Raw genomic sequence first — 14,090 nt, forward strand, 5'->3', positions numbered from 1 at the left:
ACTGCAATTATTTTTTCTATCTAGTTTACTCCTTTTTGATGCATTTCGTATTTTACATGTGGACGTTTATAAGTTCAGTTAGATGAGATCTTTGATTGGCCCATTGCTTCTGTTTAAGATATTTGGAGCAATAAAAATGATAGCTTTGAAAAAGTCTGTGTGTGATGCAAGTCCACGAGCGAAGTTCTTGTGCACAAATTAGCAATAACTATAGAGTTTTTTAAGATAGAAAGAAGAAAGATTGATTTGATTAAAGATACTTTTATTTAGAACTAATAATGGATTATTCCCATAACTTTAGGAAAAGTTACTCCGTGTTCAACAAGGGGCGGAACTGATGGTACGTCTGTTGATGAATGCTGGTCTAGGTCCGCTATCATTCAACAGGCAAGACACTGCAGGATACGTTCAATATGAAATATCAAGTCACAAAAGAATGCACAGAAAAATATTTCCATAAATGTCACCTGTTAATAATATAGTCGTTGATGACAAAATATGAAAAAAAAAAAAAGTGGTGTTTTTTCTCTCCATAAAATATATTTATAAGGATGTTCTTTTTTGTGGTCGATCCTGATAGAAAACACATGTTCTACCATGCATACACGGTCATCATCACTACTAATCGGCCTTTACACCCAACCTGTTCCTGGTGCAAGTGATACAACTGAAAACCACATACCTTTGAGATGCCCAGAGTTTGAATCTGATGCTGCTGTGTTCGCTTTAGCTTGGTAAACCCTTACTGTACATTGACTATATGCACACGTCTACCTGTTCCACCCATGAAATCGTAGACTATAATAAGGTTCCTTTTCGCTCGAAGATGAATTGAACGTTTCTGTGCTCTCTTGCAAATGGTTCAGTTCTGGACATGTACAGAGCAATTGCCATTAACGCTTCTTAATGAATCAGGCCCACTATGTAGATCCGTGGTTCACCTAAAACTTAACGAGAATAATTGAAATTGTTGGATGCTGCTTCTGCATGGTGTAAAGAGGGGGTAGACTATATTGTATGTTTTTTTTGTCATTACATAATGTTGACAACATAGCAAATGTATGGTTCTGCCTCCCCCATATTTACCCTAATGTTTATACAAATATGTCATCTGTATCTTAGAGATAGATTTCAAGCCTCTTAAGTCAAAAATATGTCTAATGTTCACACTAAGAGTTAATAAAATAAATAATTTATTTCAGTTTAAATATCGACATATGATAATATTGTACACTTGAATACAGACTTGCTCTAAATGTCTGTTAAAACAACAATTAAACCCTTTTGTAACTTAATGTCATGCTGCTCCTGTTTCAAATTATTGTACGTTAAATAGACTTATCTACTGCATGCTTGTCAGACCTTAATTTGTCGTTTCAAAAATCAATTAAAAGCTGCCATATTGACTTATTTAATCCACTTTAACTGTAGACGGTATAACCTTTCTGCTGGCATTTCCAAAGGGCTTATTAAAGAATAAATTAATTCTGATTTAAATGCTACATATTATACAGTTTGTGTGAAGTATAAATTGTATTTAATAGCTGATTGAAAATGATCTACCTATAAGGGTCACTTCTAATGGAACAAAGATAAATCTTAATTTGATCAACTTTAATATAGTTCATGTTATTTCCAAATATCTCAGTTCTTTATTTATAGCATTGCTAACTGTGGTAAAAAATTGTATTCTTTATTGTGGTGGACATCTGGGATTCTGTTCAGTAAAATATACAAAACAGAAATTATAAATTGCAATTAGAAAAAAAATCTGCTGGATAAGAAATTTTAAAAGCACTACTCTTGACTACAACCAACCTTGAATGACCAGTCCTACCAGATGAGAGCTGGCAACTTTTGGCATAGGGGCTAGCAGAAGTAAGTAGCCCCTGGTGCCACAGCATTAGCTGCATGTTTACGATTGTAAGATATTATAAATATAAATGTCTAGGTAATGTAACTAGCCATGAAGTTTGGCATTTTGTATATTTCTGTTGGATATTCATGGCTATTGGAGCTTCTCCTAAAAAATTGTGAAATTTGCTATATGATGGATCAAATTGACAGTTATATCCAGTAATCAGTTCTATGGCCACATAGGTGTTATATACAGTGTTCATGCATTGCTGAGATCATTATGTACAACATCAAAGGAAGCTATTTTCACAGTGATGACCCTTATTTGTAAATTTCCTCTGCAATGGTGATAATTCCTCCTGGAATATAACAAGCTGGTTAAATGAGCAATTAGTAATGTTTCAATATATTTCATGTATTTCACAATTAAAATTAACTTATGCAGTCCATACATGAACCACTGTCATTGCTTCTTGAGTAAATATTGCACCAACATAATAGAATGATTAAGCTTATAAACATTTATTTTCTGTCCCATTGACTGTACAGAATCCATAATAGTTGAACACTAGTAGATAATAATGAGAGCAATGTATACTACCAATATGGATTCTGATACCAGGGAAGGAATAAACCAGCTTCTGAGAACAGAAAATTCTTTGACAAGTCTGATGAAGAATGAAACAGCTAAAAGACTTTTATGTTAAATAACAGATTGCTAGGACTGTTTTCTAGAAGATACAGACAGTGCACCCTTCAACTGTCAGTGGAAAACAGTGTGTGCCTAAATCCACAATCTTCCTGCATCACTGATTTGTGTTGTTGGGAGATTATGCTTTTTCCGCTATCAGTATGTGGCTTCCCACCTATTCCCCTCCTCTCATAATGATTCTGACCTTGTCGATAAAAATATTACATCTCTCAAAAGATCTCCTGAAATACTGTGAATTTGTAGATTTGATTAGTTATTTACAAAGGAGGGAAAAAGTAGAAGTGCAGCTGAAATCCTCTTTTCTTTATTCTTGTGGTTCACGTGCATATTTCAGAACACTTGATGCCAGACGCAACTATAGGCACATGCAATCTGCCATATCTGTCAGCCCTAAACTTGGCTTTGAATTTGGCCTACTTCCATGGATACAGATTTGGGGCTGCATCTGGCAGACTGTGACTCAACCTAGCCTGAAATTGACCTTGCCTTCTGTGTTTCTGAATTTTTATACCATTGATAAGTTCTTACTACTTAGAGCACAAGTCTTGAGGGCATCCTAGTATCTCTGAGAATATCTAACTCTACAGGAAAGGCAGCTTACTATAGGTGAAAACCTTTCATTCATCTTGTTCTAAGAAATTATCCAGTGCACTTGTATGTTCTCTATTGCATGGAAATATTTACATAGCACTCTGTCACTGTATGTGGTGTAGGAGTGTATGGGTAGACAGTCACCTCTTAATGTGGGTTCTCTTCCCTTAGCAACTTAATCTGGCCCACATGGACCTACTCCCCATAATGCTGGAGGTCCCTGGGACCTCCTCCCTTCCATTTCTGGTCCCTGGCTATTACACAGAGTCAACCTGAATCTTTTATAGACTCAGATCCCACATAGGACTGGCCGAGCGGCTGAATAGGCACCTTACTACTCAGTCACGCCTCCTCATTAACACAGCTGTGTGCGTCACTACATCTCTTGTGAGGCCCATGCCTCTACACCAACCTGGTCTCCTGGTGACCCCCTGTCTGCAGTTAAACGACTTAGGAGATTCTACTCATATATGCTTATTTATATTAATTACTGCATATTCAAATTCATTACACCTTAATTTTAGGTTCAGTGGACCAAAATCAACAGCTATGATAATTAAATTGAAAAAGTTATTTTTTTTTCTTGGTTAATGAAACATAGGAAGTCATTTATGAAGAAAACCGTCTTTGAGGCTGCAGTGTTCATCTATTTGCAGAAGTGTATGTAGATTTCTGCTAAAACATACGGGTTTATGGAGCAAAATGGATGTATTTGTGGTGGAACTGAAGTTGAGTGGAGTACATGTGTATTACAATGTATGAGGTAGACCTACCAGTGCAACTGATTTTATGGATCAGTGCAGAAGGAAATTTCTATTTGTAGGGGTAGTGAGAGCATGTTGTTTGGAACATTTCATGTTGTATGAGTATACAATCATCTTCACTCTAATGGGCTTGTATTTTGCACCAGCTCAGAGCTGGTGGTATTCTGGTGTCCTATAATTTTTATTTTACCACATTTTGTGCCTCCACATTGCGCTTTAGTAGATTTCCATGCATTCTCCAAGTATTGTAGTAAAAAGTTTCACACAAAAAAAAATGCCACATGTCATATAGACTTACTCTCACTATAGATTAAGCCTTAAATTAAGCATTTCTTAGGAGAAACCTGGCAGATGCTATCTTATTGAAATATAAGAGAAAGATTGGGTTGGTACTGACATGGCAGGAGATTAGACCTTGATGTGGCATTTACACTTATACACAGTGCACATCTGGACATATTTCCACCTCCCCATGCAGAGGAGTCTCCTTAGAGAGGAGAGTAGGTGTGCATCTTGATGTGCCTTAGGTGGTGCACATCAGGTGCAGTTTCTAAATGACCTGCATACTGTTTATTTGCTGTGTTCCACTCAGTGGCAGAACCATCTCCATTGCAGGGGGGTGCAGAGTTATTAGGCCTGGAAGTATGACAAGTGAGGCTAATTTAGGTTGAATGCACTTAAAGGGTGACAGGGTTTGTAACAGAACGAACACTTACATTTAAGGGTTAAGATCAGGGCTGGCCCGACCAATGGTAGCTCTTGTGGGAGGTTCCTGGTTTCATATAGGTGTCTGCCTTTCCTGGTTCCTTCACTCTTCAGCACGAGATCCCACCCACCAACTCCTTAGTTATGGTGGTAGTATTTTATGTTTTAAACAATTTTTGCGGTAGGAAGGCACTGCGTTCAGCGGCTGATTAGTGGGCACTAGTATTTGTTGGCCGCAGGTCACTGTCCCCTTAGAGGCACCAGTAATTCCTTGGTCCTTCGGTGAGGAGGTCCCCTGTCCGGCTCGGTGAGGTTGGGCAGCATGAGTTTAGAAGGGGTTCAGCACATGATAGTTTTGGGATGAGATCCCTTTGTTAATGGATGTACGGCAGTTTTGCCAGTTCCCATGTTTATCTAGTTATATCAGCTTGGGAGCTGTCCCGCAGTGCCCTTTCTCCGCCACCATAAGTTAGTTAAAAAGTAACGTAATTAATAAAATACGTCCTCCATTTTTTCGCAACCTTATACATGACTCTGTGTTTTTATTGTAGATAAGTTGTTAAGTTGTAAAGATGTTGTGAAGGTGGGGAGGACATACACGGTGAGCTCTTTAATAGGATTCCAGCTATGCCAGTTCACCCTTCCAAGGCTCTTGTTCTGCTCTCAGAATAGCAGAGCAGGGTATTAAAGTAATTTTATCGTTTTAAAATAAGCATTGCCCAATCAATTGTATGTGTTTCCAAAGCACAAAGGGATTTATTTTAGCAGATGTAAATAGTCAACAATTCAATACATTATTATATTATGATAAAGTACAGTACATCCAATACCAAAAGATAAGTACATACCAATGCTATCGCATGCGCTCGCTGCGCACCCACGGGACCCGATGGACAGTATATCTGTTAGAATACTGTGTCAGAGATGACTAAGAACCAGGGGGTGTGCAGCGATGATTATATACAGTACAGTGTTACACTTGAACAATAGAGATGACGTAGATTGTTTCTATAGGTCCAGACGTTGGGTGGGTCCAGGGTAAACAGATCATAGGTTGATTCAATCTAAGGAATCCAAAGGTGGGGGTCGTCTCTCCAGGGGGTCTGCTCCTTTCATAGCCAGCATCATACAAAGGATTATTCCCTAATATCAATAACTAAAGTATGCAATGTGCGATCTCTTCGCCGACTGCACCGGACAGCTGCTGATGAATAGGGTTTCAGTATACCAGACATGCCACCTTTCCCACAACCTGAACCATATATATCACTGAAGCGTACGTATAATCATTATATATATACATATGTATATATATACTACTAATAAACCAAATATTATCTGCTCATAAATTACAGTGTAACGGTACCAATATGAATACGAATTATATAGATAACTAAATGTTGTAATGCGAGTGTGTGCGTGCGTATTTTACCGTGCGATCGCATCACGCCACGTGTTAAGTGGCGTACGCTTCGCAATCGCATGGCAAACCAATATTAAACCAATATACTTTCGTTCATCCAATTATACGACTTCGACAAGGGGCTTCTTTTGAGGCATTTACAGATATTCATCTCCAAATCTCTGTGGTCATGTCTTGTGTTTGAATTCACCAATCTGTACTTAGGATTTCTATTACCAGTGTTTGTACATGTTTTCAGGTTGGTTGTAAGTGTCTGAGGGGTATGCATGTTGTCATGTGGAAGATATCTTACGCATTCAGAACTGGACGCATTTTCAACTCTGAAAGCAGCATAGACATGCATACACTTGCATACAGCTTTTACAATCTCAAGTTATGCTTTCACTTGCCTTCCACTCTGAATAAGGCCCAGTGTGTATATGTATAGTATATATATTATTATTATTATTATTATTCTTTATTTAAAAAGCACCAACATATTACTTAGTGCTCTACATTAAGAGGCTTGTGATACAACAAATTGTACTGTTACAGCTAACAGCTACAGAGATAAACTTTTAGAAGAAACGGATTGAGGTCTTTACCTACAGTAGCCACCTTTCCTGTAGAGCTAAAAAACCTCGCAGGTACTCGGATGCCCCCAGGACTTCACGCTAGCAAAGAAAAAGTTTATCTACGACGACCATAGCGCACCCGACTATCAGTCAGTTTGTCAGGTGCGGCAACAGTGCAGAGAACATCCCAGTTGTCCTGGCAAAAGCCGGGACACTGTGGCTGGATGTGACGTTCTGACTGCCAGGGTAATGGCCGGGATACGAGCACAGTAATAACTACCCAAGCCGTCAGAAGGTAAAGATGGCCAAAAGAGTTTACAATCTAAAATGTGGGATCACTTGATACATATCATCATCATCATTTATTCATGTAGCGCCACTAATTCCGCAGCGCTGTACAGAGAACTCACCCACATCTGTCCCTGCCCCATTGGAGCTTACATTCTAAATTCCCTAACATAGACAGAGGGAGCAGGGTCAATTGTTTTTTTTTATATCGGCCAATTAACCTACTAGTATGTTTTTGGATTCATATGTTTTCATATGGATTCATATGTTTTTGGACACATATGTATGCGGGATAAGAACTTTATCTGTTGGTGGGGAGAATGTGGGGCTACTGTATATAGGTTTAGGCATAAATAAATCAATGTATCTTAAAGCTAAAAATGTTATTGTATTGCCGTGCACCACTTGCCTCCGGGCCCCACCACTAATGAAGCAAATAAACACTTGGAACACTTGAAATTATAGCAGTCCCAATATCCCCTTATTGTCAGTAGTTATACAACACATAAATGAGAATGAAATGAACAGTACTTCAAAATTAAAACTAATGAGGGATTGAACCAAATTTGATAATGTCCAGAGTTTTGATGAAATTGAACAGGTTTTCTTTGCACATAATTACTTTAATGGTATTTTCAACATTTTAATAAAATGTAGCCAGATTATCAATCCGGTATGCACTATGTCACAATAGTCATCCTTTCTTGGAGCTAACTTTGAAATGCTGGGAATCCCAAGTAAGACTGGTGCATTTAAATAGTTTTATTAGTGCATAAGAATTATGCTACTACACTGCATTTATCTGCATCACAATTGGTCCCAGGTGTCTACATAATCTTTTCTTAAGTCATTGAGACCATTGATTAAGCAACTGTTTTCCTTAGCAATAATGCAGCCCAGACCATACCTTTCAATTTACAACTTTGTTTAATGTGCTAACAAATGCACATTTTATTTTGGTAGAAAGTGTATTTATTTCCTGTAGCAATTTATCTTAATGTACTGTTCCATTTACAGTTTTTTATTGCTTTGTCGTAAAAGTTCAATAAGATTAAAAGTACGGTCAAATTACAGGAAATATGAAATTAGAAATTAACAAAGCGACTATATCTTGTCTTCCAAGTGAGGCCATTCCTAGGCCATAGTGTGTATGTATTCTGACTGCTGATCTATCATCGATTTTTTTTTTGCTTCTTCCCAAAGATCTACATCTTATCACTTTTAATTACTTTTTCCTTGATGTCAATGATAAGTGCATTAAAGCAAAGAGACATTCATGGCTCCCCGAGAGCAGGTTTATTTTTTTTTTTGCTATTCCCTTCTAAGAGCTGCGTAACTTGATTTTCTGATCATCTCCCTCATAATTACAATAGGATTAGGCAGGCAGCTCCGATCAGAATGACCGCTTCATTTAGATGTGAAGGGCTGGAACAGGAAAGGCCAAGGTTATATATAATTCAATGAAGCAGCAATCAATATGGTTCATTAGAGAGGGAAGACACAGGATAAGCTTTGTAATTTGGTTATGTCTCACTGCTTGCTCAAGGGTAAAATTGTATGACACCCCCACTCCCCCGATAATGTGCATCTATCATCTCCAACTGATTTGGAGTCATTCTCACTGAATGTTAACATTACCTTGGTTACAAGAGTACACTGGAGCCGCACCTTTAAAAATCAATGCTTTGTATCTAGTTTGTTTCAATGCACATTGCCGAAAAAATATATCCAATAGAGGACAGCCCTTCTACAATGACCAAATCATATTAATGCGCGGTACATGAGTCTGCCTTTTAATTGTGATTTATACAACACAGTTGTTGTAAGTTTCTATTCCAACTACTCTTGATTGCAAACTTGTCAAGTTATAAGGTCCCACTGTGTGGCACATGGTTTGGGACCGTATCCCACATGTGATTGGGAAGCAGCTGCTCCTACTCCACCACAAGCAAAACAATTTGTAACCCCACCACTTAGCCCACATTGCACAGCAAGTAAGCAGCATAGGGGTGCTTAGACTCTGTTCACACTGCTGGGTTCAGTATGAACGGGGTAGACGCAGGAATTTACCGGGTCCAAGGTGCAGTGTGAATGGGGTCTGATGAGCTGGGATGCTCTGTGTGTCACACGGCAATAACGCACAAAAACTTGGGATATTGCCGGGGCGGCAGTTTGAACAAAGTATTATAGTGACATTAGGGCTCAAGATAGCATATGAGAATATCTGAGGCATATCAGGCTCTATCGCAGCATATATTGTAGGCTATATTGTAGGATGTCAGACTGCATGTTGGCATACAAAGCTATATGGTGGAATATGAGGAGAAAATTTAATCTGGTGTACACAGTTCTTTTGAAATTACACACACATAAAATTATAATATTTACAATTTTTCTTTACTAAAGAAAATCGTAAATTATTCCCACACATAGGGGGGAATTCAATTGGCCGCGTTACTGTAAAAAGTAACGCGGCATTTAAGCGCACTATTACCGTAATAAGGGTAATAGTGCACTTAAATACCGTTATTGCGGTAGTTTCCCTGAGTTGTGAGCAGGAAGCTGGGTTAATATTATCGTAATAACGGTAATATGTTTTACGCGGCGGTACTTCAGGGGGAATTGAATTCCTCCCGTATATTTATAATAAGTAATGGCAGAAAAAATTATCAGAATTGAAAAATGTTCAAAATAATATTGTAAATAGGGTGATTATTTCTAGGAGTAAATGCATTTTTTTTATTTGGTGATCCCCATATCAACCACTACTTCTCTGTATTACATATTGGCGGCTGTAAAGCTTCATGGGTTGGAATGCCCACTGTTATGCTGGTTGTGGGAAATGTGGAGAAAAAATATTATCCTTAAGGCTATGTACAGATGGCAATTCTCTCTGCATTTGAACCGCTAACTCGGAGCTGCATTCAGCATGTAGAATGAGAAAAATTGTCATCTACTGAGACGTACCTACAGGATACTATAATAAACATTGACCACAAAAAATATAATTTTCTTTATTTTCGTACATTCTTGCTTTCAGCTTGTTCCTGTGGCTATGGTAAATTCCTGTTCTACATACAGTATGAGCTACGTTGAGAAAGTTGCTGAACTTTGATCAAAGTCACTATTAGGGATGTGCTCCGGCGACTTTTGAGGTCTCGTGTTTTGTGTTTTGGATCCGGATTTTCTCGATGTTTTGGGTTCGGATTTGTTTCGCAAAACACCTGCCGAAAGGTTTTGGTTCGGATTTAAGGTTTTGGATTCGGATTTTTTTTGAAAAAAGCATAAAAAGTTCAAAAATCAAGTTTTTGGGCTTATTTTCACTCCTACGCTATTATTGACCTCAATAACATTCAATAACAAGCATTTCCACTAATTTACCGTGTATTCTGAACACCTCACAATATAGTTATTAGTCCAAAACGTTGCAACAAGGTATCTTTCTGGACTGCGTAGTGGAGTGGTCCCCACAATATAATAAGAAAACCATCAACTGGTCTTAATCGCACCAAAACATGTACCTGGACTGCGTAGAGGAGTGGGTCACCACAATATAAATTAAAAACCCTGAACTTGTATGATTCGCACCAATAATGTACCTGGACTGCGTAGAGGAGTGGGTCACCACAATATATATAATAAGAAAACCATCAACTGGTATGAATCGCACCGAATAATGTACCTGGACTGCGTAGAGGAGTGGGTCACCACAATATTATTAAAAAACCCTACACGGGTCTGAATTACACCCAAAAAGTTTATGGACTGCGTAGTGTAGTGTTCCCCACAATATTATTTAAAAATTTTGCAGCAACAGTCAACGTTGTTTAATATCTGATACACCTCTATCTGGACTGCATAGTGGAGTGGCCCCGGTACCCAATTTGGTACCGGGGCCACAATACCTCCTCCAACCATGGTACAGACCATTCGTCATTGAGATCCCATCAAGTATGTTAAAGACAGACAGGGTCGAAGTGTTATTGGTTGACTTTGTAAACCAAAAAACTGTCCCTGTTGCACATAGTCGTGCAATGAAGACTGACTTTTTCATTTAAAGGCACCATCTTTCAAGTGTAGTGTTTGTAAGTCATATTATACTTTTGGTAAAATTTGTTTATTTTGTTCCTCTTTATGGTAACTACTAATAGAATTAAAGTATTAAATAGAAGCGGCAGTTCCTCTTTATGGCAATTAGTAATAGAATTAAAGTATTAAATAGAATTAAAGTATTAAATAGAGTGGTATAGAGTGGTAGTGTGGTATAGAGTGGCCCCCACAATATAATAATAAAACCCTCAACTGGTCTGAATTCCACCAAACAAGTATCTGGACTGTGTAGTGGGGTGGCCCTGGTACCCAATTTGATACCGGGGCCACAATAAAATAAATACACCCTCAACTGGTCTGAATTCCACCAAACAAGTATCTGGACTGCGTAGTGGGGTGGCCCCGGTACCCAATTTTATACCGGGGCCACAATACCTCCTCCAAATTCCAAGTGTAGTGTTTATAACATCTTAACACTACACTAATTCTAGCACGTCAATACCTCTTGTTTTAAATAATGACAGGGCATTTAACTTTTGATTTAATTTATTGAATTTGTTGGCATTTTCTTTTACTTTTTGAACATGGCAAACGACTGTTGAATGGTCACATAATGCCAAAAAAATAGTTGCAAGATGGAATTGTCCTTGGGCCCTCCCACCCACCCTTATGTTGTTGAAATAGGACATGCACACTTTAACAAAACAATCATTTCAGCGACAGGGCCTACCAAACAACAGTGGCTGAAATGATTGGTTTGTTTGGGCCCCCACACCAATAAAACAATTCATCTCTCCCTGTACAAACTAAACAGGCTCTACTGAGGAAAGATGTCGTCCTCATCCTCAACCTCTGATTCCTCTCCCCCTACAGTGTGTACTTCCTCCTCTTCACACATTATCAATTCGTCCCCGCTGGACTCCACAACCACAGGTCCCTCTGTACTGTCTGGAGGGCAGTGCTGTACTTCATTAAGGAATTGATTATTCATTTTTATAAACATCATTTTTTCAATGTTGTGAGGAAGCAACCTCCTTCGCCGCTCACTGACCAGGTTCCCCGCTGCACTAAAAACTCTTTCCGAGTACACACTGGAGGGGGGACAACTCAGTTAAAACATTGAGCCAGTTTGTACAGGAGCTTCCAAACTGCCTTTTGGAGTTCTACCACGTCACTACCTCTAGTTAATTTAGATTGCAAGGCTTGTAAATATAAATACTTTGAAGATAAAAAAAGCAGGCTGCTCAGACTGTGGAGCTAGAAAGTGAAATTAAATGGACCACGTTACTTTGGTGGCTATCTATGCCTCCCCTTCCCCCGCCCTACACTTGTAGTTGAATATAAATAAAGCAGCCTGCATAGACTGTAGAACTAGAAATTCAAATATACAAAGAAATGGACAAAGGCAGTTTGGTATCTGTCTGCATCAGATCCCCTCTCCAATAGGAGTAAAACAGAAAACTTTTCAGCCGTTATATAATCTAGAATATAAATAGAAATTGAGAAAGGCAATTTGGTATCTGTCTGCATCATAATCATCAACATCCTCCTCAGCGCCAGCTACATCAATATCCTCCTCCCGGTGTACAACATTCACACCTTCATTAGCCAAATCTGTAACTGGACTGTGGGTGATCCTTCCAGCATATGCAGAGGGCGTGCTGCAAATGCTGGATGGAGTCACCTCTTCCCGTACAGTGATGGGAAGGTCAGGGTTCACAACCAACAACACCCTTGGACATGCCTTGGGGATTTGTGATGTCATCTGTTTAGAAGGCAGAGTTCTTTGCTGTTTTGTTGTTGTTGCTGACAGCATAACTCTCTTAAATTTTTTGTAGGGGGGGAAGAAGGAGGGCTTAGATCCTTGGGTGAAGCTGGACCACTAGTCATGAACACGAGCCAGGGCCTAAGCCGTTCCTTGCCACTACGTGTCGTAAATGGCATATTGCCAACTTTACGTTTCTCCTCAGATGATTTTAAGTTTCTCTTTTTGCTATTTTTGGAGAACTTGGGCTTTTTGGATTTTACATGCCCTGTACTAGGAGATTGAGCATCGGGCTTGCCAGACGACGTTGATGGCATTTCATCGTCTATGTCATGACTAGTGGCAGCAGCTTCAGCATTAGGAGGAAGTGGGTCTTAATCTTTCCCTACTTTATCCTCCTAATTCTGGTTTTCCATTATATGTAGCACAAGAGAGCGTACCCCTAAGCCACACACACTCGGCAAAGCCTTTAAAAATTATATGCGGCACAGGAGAGTAGCACTGGACTTATACTGCTGAATCAGTGAACTTTGTAATAGCAGTACCACTGGACTTATACTGCTGAATCAGTGAACTTTGTAATAGCAGTACCACTGGACTTATACACTGCTGAATCAGTGAACTTTGTAATAGCAGTACCACTGGACTTATACACTGCTGAATCAGTGAACTTTGTAATAGCAGTACCACTGGACTTTTACTGCTGAATGTGTGAACTTGGTAATATTGCAGTACCAATGGGCTTATATACTGCTGGATTGGTTTTGCAAATTTGGTTATAATTTTTTTTTTTTTTAATTTTTAATTTTAATTTTTTTTATAACTTTTTTTTTATTTTTTAAAAACTTGGGAATAATGGGGAAATAACTATGCCCTTAGAAGCACAGAGCACAGGACACAGCACCACTGGACTGAACAGGACACAGCACAGGACCCAGCAGCACTACTGAACTCAGCAGGACAGAGCACAGGACACAGCACCACTGGACTGATACTGCAGAATGTGTGAACTTTGTAATATTGCAGAACCACTGGACTTTTACTGCTGAATGTGTGAATTTGGTAATATTGCAGTACCAATGGGCTTATACTGCAAGATTGGTTGTGCAAATTTTGTTGTAATTAAAAAAAAATGTAATTTGTTTTTTGTATTTTTTTTAAATAACATTTTTTTATTTTTTTAAACACTTGGGAATATTGGGGAAATAACTATGCCCTTAGAAGCACAGAGCACAGGACACAGCACCACTGGACTGAACAGGACACAGCACAGGACCCAGCAGCACCACTGACCTCAGAAGGACAGAGCACAGCACACAGCACCACTGGACTGAGCACAGCACAGTACAGCACAGCACAGCACAGAACTTAACTGAACAGC

The sequence above is a fragment of the Mixophyes fleayi genome, chromosome 2 (genome assembly GCF_038048845.1).
Source record: "Mixophyes fleayi isolate aMixFle1 chromosome 2, aMixFle1.hap1, whole genome shotgun sequence".
NCBI classification, from domain to species: domain Eukaryota; kingdom Metazoa; phylum Chordata; class Amphibia; order Anura; family Limnodynastidae; genus Mixophyes; species Mixophyes fleayi.